This window comes from Leptodactylus fuscus, chromosome 5 (genome assembly GCF_031893055.1).
Source record: "Leptodactylus fuscus isolate aLepFus1 chromosome 5, aLepFus1.hap2, whole genome shotgun sequence".
Taxonomy (NCBI): Eukaryota; Metazoa; Chordata; class Amphibia; order Anura; family Leptodactylidae; genus Leptodactylus; species Leptodactylus fuscus.
Window position 1 is genome coordinate 197,416,488 of NC_134269.1, and position 7,065 is coordinate 197,423,552.

Consider the following 7,065-nt stretch of genomic DNA (forward strand, 5'->3'; position numbering starts at 1 on the left):
CTCACTGTTCGAGTGTTCGAATGGGTTTCGAACCCCATTATAGTCTATGGGGAACATAAACTCGTTAAGGGGGAAACCCAAATTCGTGTCTGGAGGGTCACCAAGTCCACTATGACACCCCAGGAAATGATACCAACACCCTGGAATGACACTGGGACAGCAGGGGAAGCATGTCTGGGGGCATAAAAGTCACTTTATTTCATGGAAATCCCTGTCAGTTTGCGATTTTCGCAAGCTAACTTTTCCCCATAGAAATGCATTGGCCAGTGCTGATTGGCCAGAGTACGGAACTCGACCAATCAGCGCTGGCTCTGCTGGAGGAGGCGGAGTCTAAGATAGCTCCACACCAGTCTCCATTCAGGTCCGACCTTAGACTCCGCCTCCTCCGGCAGAGCCAGCGCTGATTGGCCGAAGGCTGGCCAATGCATTCCTATGCGAATGCAGACTTAGCAGTGCTGAGTCAGTTTTGCTCAACTACACATCTGATGCACACTCGGCACTGCTACATCAGATGTAGCAATCTGATGTAGCAGAGCCGAGGGTGCACTAGAACCCCTGTGCAAACTCAGTTCACGCTAATAGAATGCATTGGCCAGCGCTGATTGGCCAATGCATTCTATTAGCCCGATGAAGTAGAGCTGAATGTGTGTGCTAAGCACACACATTCAGCACTGCTTCATCAAGCCAATACAATGCATTAGCCAGTGCTGATTGGCCAGAGTACGGAATTCGGCCAATCAGCGCTGGCTCTGCTGGAGGAGGCGGAGTCTAAGGTCGGACCTGAATGGAGACTGGTGTGGAGCGATCTTAGACTCCGCCTCCTCCAGCAGAGCCAGCGCTGATTGGCCGAATTCCGTACTCTGGCCAATCAGCACTGGCTAATGCATTGTATTGGCGTGATGAAGCAGTGCTGAATGTGTGTGCTTAGCACACACATTCAGCTCTACTTCATCGGGCTAATAGAATGCATTGGCCAGCGCTGATTGGCCGAATTCCGTACTCTGGCCAATCAGTGCTGGCCAATGCATTCTATTAGCTTGATGAAGCAGAGTGTGCACAAGGGTTCAAGCGCACCCTCGGCTCTGATGTAGCAGAGCCGAGGCTGCACAAGGGTTCAAGCGCACCCTCGGCTCTGATGTAGGAGAGCCGAGGGTGCACTTGAACCCTTGTGCACACTCTGCTTCATCAAGCTAATAGAATGCATTGGCCAGCGCTGATTGGCCAATGTATTCTATTAGCCTGATGAAGTAGAGCTGAATGTGTGTGCTAAGCACACACATTCAGCTCTACTTCATCGGGCTAATAGAATGCATTGGCCAGCGCTGATTGGCCAGAGTACGGAACTCGACCAATCAGCGCTGGCTCTGCTGGAGGAGGCGGAGTCTAAGATCGCTCCACACCAGTCTCCATTCAGGTCCGACCTTAGACTCCGCCTCCTCCAGCAGAGCCAGCGCTGATTGGCCGAATTCCGTACTCTGGCCAATCAGCACTGGCTAATGCATTGTATTGGCGTGATGAAGCAGTGCTGAATGTGTGTGCTTAGCACACACATTCAGCTCTACTTCATCGGGCTAATAGAATGCATTGGCCAATCAGCGCTGGCCAATGCATTCTATTAGCGTGAACTGAGTTTGCACAGGGGTTCTAGTGCACCCTCGGCTCTGCTACATCAGATTGCTACATCTGATGTAGCAGTGCCGAGTGTGCATCAGATGTGTAGTTGAGCAAAACTGACTCAGCACTGCTAAGTCTCTGCATTCGCATAGGAATGCATTGGCCAGCCTTCGGCCAATCAGCGCTGGCTCTGCCGGAGGAGGCGGAGTCTAAGGTCGGACCTGAATGGAGACTGGTGTGGAGCGATCTTAGACTCCGCCTCCTCCAGCAGAGCCAGCGCTGATTGGTCGAGTTCCGTACTCTGGCCAATCAGCGCTGGCCAATGCATTCTATTAGCCCGATGAAGTAGAGCTGAATGTGTGTGCTTAGCACACACATTCAGCTCTACTTCATCAGGCTAATAGAATACATTGGCCAATCAGCGCTGGCCAATGCATTCTATTAGCTTGATGAAGCAGAGTGTGCACAAGGGTTCAAGCGCACCCTCGGCTCTGATGTAGCAGAGCTGAGGGTGCACAAGGGTTCAAGTGCACCCTCGGCTCTCCTACATCAGAGCCGAGGGTGCGCTTGAACCCTTGTGCAGCCTCGGCTCTGCTACATCAGAGCCGAGGGTGCGCTTGAACCCTTGTGCACACTCTGCTTCATCAAGCTAATAGAATGCATTGGCCAGCACTGATTGGCCAGAGTACGGAATTCGGCCAATCAGCGCTGGCCAATGCATCCCTATGGGAAAAAGTTTATCTCACAAAAATCACAATTACACACCCGATAGAGCCCCAAAAAGTTATTTTTAATAACATTCCCCCCTAAATAAAGGTTATCCCTAGCTATCCCTGCCTGTACAGCTATCCCTGTCTCATAGTCACAAAGTTCACATTCTCATATGACCCGGATTTGAAATCCACTATTCGTCTAAAATGGAGGTCACCTGATTTCGGCAGCCAATGACTTTTTCCAATTTTTTTCAATGCCCCCAGTGTCGTAGTTCCTGTCCCACCTCCCCTGCGCTGTTATTGGTGCAAAAAAGGCGCCAGGGAAGGTGGGAGGGGAATCGAATTTTGGCGCACTTTACCACGTGGTGTTCGATTCGATTCGAACATGGCGAACACCCTGATATCCGATCGAACATGTGTTCGATAGAACACTGTTCGCTCATCTCTAATAATTAGATGATTATATCTGCATTGCTTTATTGTTCTGTGGCCACAAAGGTACATATCCTCTCCTACTAAAGTCTCTCGATGGCCCTAGTAGGGGTTTGGGAGACACAGATTTTATATTTTTTATATTTTTGATTTGTATAATTGCTGATTAAAAATATGAATACATAAATCTGCAATTTTTTTCTGTAGATTGTGAGCCTCATATAGGGCTCACAATTAGAGATGAGTGAGTAGTACTCGATTCAGTAGGTATTCGATCGAATACTACGGTATTCGAAATACTCGTACTCGATCGAGTACCACTCGCTATTCGAATGGAAAAGTTCGGTGCAGAACCAGCATTGATTGGCCGAATGCTATACAGTCGGCCAATCAATGCTGGTTCTTCTCTTACCTTTAGAAGTTTTCTCCGTGCAGCTTCCCCGTGGCGTCTTCCGGCTCTGAATTCACTCTGCCAGGCATTGGGCCTGGGCAGAGCCGACTGCGCATGTCCGCTTGTAGTGCGGGCATGCGCAGTTGGCTCTGCCCAGGCCCGATGCCTGGCAGAGTGAATTCAGAGCCGGAAGATGCTGCGGGGATGCTGCACGGAGAAGACTGCTCGGAGGATCCAGCCCAACCCTCACTCGTGGACTTGGTAAGTATAATTTGATCGAACGTTACCTACCCCTGAAATGAGCATTTTCCCCCCCATAGACTATAATAGGGTTCGATATTCGATTCGAGTAGTCGAATATTGAGGGGCTACTCGAAACGAATATCGAACCTCGAACATTTTACTGTTCGCTCATCTCTACTCACAATGTACATTTTTCCTATCAGTATGTCATTCATTTTGGACCTAATCCTAACCAACAAAGAGCACATGGTTGAGGGACTACGGGTAGCAGGGACACTGGGATTCAGCGATCATGCTATATTTGAGTTTGGGGTTGCAAGAAGAAGAAGACCTGAGAAGACACAGACTTCAATGCTCGACTTTAGCAGGGCAGACTTCAAGAGCCTGAAGGCAAGAGTTAGCAGAATTCCATGGTGCAAAATTCTTAAGCACAAAAATGCACATGAAGGGTGGGAAATCTTCCGTAGGGAAATCATTAAAGCACAGGAACTAACAATACCTAGAAGGAAGAAAAATGGGAAGCACCTAAAAATATCAGGATGGATGACCAAAAAATTGCATAACCTGCTAAAAAGGAAAAAGCAAACATACAAAAAGTGGAAGATGGGAACTATACCTAAGGAAGAGTACACAGCAGTCTGCAGACTCTGCAAGACAAGCATTAAAGGAGCTAAGGCTGAACACGAATTGAAGCTTGCAAAAGAGGCAAAGAGTAAGGTAAAAGGATTTTGGGGATATGTTAAAAGCAAAAGAAAAGTGAAGGAGACCATTGGAGTCCTGAAGAATGACAAAGGAGAAACAGTTAACATGGTGGAACAGCAGGTGGAGCTACTAAATTCATATTTTGTATCCGTCTTCTCCCAAGAAACTAATGGAAATATCGACATTAATGGTGATGGAGATGAGGGGAAGGAGGACTCCAAGCTGACTATAAGCGAAGGTCTGGTAAGAGAGCACTTAGCCAAGTTACAGGAAACCAAGTCCCCAGGACTAGATGATTTACACCCTAGAGTCCTGAAAGAGATAGCAGAGGAAATAACAGAACCCCTTGCTATAATCTTCGGTAAGTCATGGGAAACGGGAGTGGTCCCTTTAGATTGGAAAAGGGCAAATGTTGTCCCCATCTACAAAAAGGGGAAAAGGGACGATCCAGGAAATTACAGGCCGGTAAGTCTGACCTCGATAGCAGGAAAAATCTTTGAGCAAATTGTCAAGGAACATTTACTTCGGTACCTGGATGGGAGGGCATTAATTAACCAGAGCCAGCACGGCTTTATGACCAATAAATCTTGTCAGACTAACCTGATTTCCTTCTACAACAAAATCACTGAATGGTTGGACCAAGGGAATGCCGTGGACATAGTATATCTTGACTTCAGTAAGGCATTTGATAAAGTATCACATAACCTTCTTATTGAAAAAATGATTAAGTATGGCTTTGACAAAAAATCAGTTAGGTGGATTCACAACTGGCTTAATGATCGGGCACAACGAGTAATACTAAATGGCTACACATCGAACTGGAAGAAAGTCAAAAGTGGGGTGCCGCAGGGCTCTGTTCTGGGCCCAGTACTTTTTAATATCTTTATAAATGATCTGGACGATGGAATTATTGGGGAACTCATAAAATTTGCAGATGATACGAAGATAGGAGGAATAGCCAACACTAGAGAGGAGAGAGAGTGTATTCAAAAGGACTTAGACACACTGGAACAATGGGCTGAGGCGAACAAAATGGTATTTAACAGGGACAAATGCAAAGTTCTACATCTGGGTAACAGAAATGTAAAAAACATATATAGTATGGGAGGAATAGAACTAAGTGATAGCATAGGGGAAAAGGACTTGGGCATAATAGTAGATCACAAATTCAACATGAGCCAACAGTGCGGTGCTGCTGCAAAAAAGGCTAATAAAATTCTGGGATGTATTAAGACAAGCATTGAATCTAGAGCAACAGAGGTCATTATTCCGCTGTACTCTTCCCTGGTCAGACCACACCTGGAATACTGTGTACAGTTCTGGGCGCCTCAATTCAAGAAAGACATCGATATATTGGAGCAAGTCCAGAGAAGAGCAACCAAAATGGTGGAAGGTCTGCAAACCATGTCCTATGAGGAGCGGCTAAAAGAACTGGGATTGTTTAGTTTGCAGAAGAGAAGGCTGAGGGGAGATTTAATAGCAGTCTACAAATATCTGAAAGGTAGTCACAGTGCAGAGGGATCTACCCTATTCTCATTAGCACAAGGAAGTACAAGAAGCAATGGGATGAAACTAAAGGGAAAGAGATACAGATTAGACATTAGGAAAAACTTTCTGACAGTGAGGGGAGTGAGAGAGTGGAATAGGCTGCCACGGGAGGTGGTGGGCGCTCCATCAATGGAAATCTTCAAGCAGAATCTGGATAAACATATAGCTGGGATGATTTAGGAAAACCTGCACTCGCAGGGGGTTGGACCCGATGGCCCTTGAGGTCCTTTCCAACTCTACCATAAGATAAGATAAGATGTCTTTGGAGTATGGGAGGAAATCCACGCAACCAGGGGGAGGACATACAAACTCCTTGCAGATGTTTTGTCCTTGGCAGGATTCGAACCCAGGACTCCAGCGCTGCAAGGCCACCGTGTTGCCCATGCGATTTTTATTTTTTAAAACAATTATTTACAAAATTTGTTAAAATTCAGACATGAAGATAACATGCCTGAGACACCTTTTCCCTAAAACTGAAATTCAGAAATCTATTTCCTATATATTTTATGTAGTTGCCTTTAAGAAATATAGAACATTAATCATCAATGTATGTTTGATTAATGGCAAAGATCAATGTGTTTCCCTAGTCACTACCTTTTGCACTTTGTCTCTGTCTATTTACAGGCTCTTGTAAATTATTATAGACGCGGTACAAAGACTTAATAGTGTGACATATATGTGTATCCATGTAAGTTTTGCTGAGGTTGCTCTTTTCTGTTCAGCTGATGGATGGCTTCCCAGAGGAAAATCTCTATTTTTGTGTATTTCTGCAGTGCAAACTAGGGTCAACTTTTAACAAATAGGGGCAGGAATTAACAAGGGAATATTATATAAATAGACGTGTAATCTACATGGTATGACAGGCTTACGGTTCGAACGTGTATGACGTTTTGTGCTGGAATTTTGTATTTTACTTCACTCTTGCTTTCTGTTGGTAAACTATTGCTAAATACGTATACACTGCTCAAAAAAGATAAAGGAAACACTCAAATAACACCTCCTAGATCTGAATGAATGATATATTCTCATTGAATACTTTCTTCTGTACAAAGTTGAATGTGATGACAATAAAATCACACAAAAATCATCAATGGAGATCAAATTTATTAGCCAATGGATGCCTGGAATTGGAGCCACTCCCCAAATTAAAGTGGAAAAACACACTATAGGCTGATCCAACTTTGATGTAATGTTCTTAAAACATGACAAAATGAGGCTCAGTAGTGTGGGTGGCCTCTATGTGCCTGTATGAACTCCCTACGACGCCTGGGCATGGTCCTGATGAGGTTGCGGATGGTCTCCTGAAGGATCTCCTCCCAGACCTGGACTAAAGCATCTGCCAACTCCTGGACAGTCTGTGGTGTAACGTGATGTTGGTGGATGGAGCGAGACAAGATGTCCCAGATGTGCTCAATCGGATTC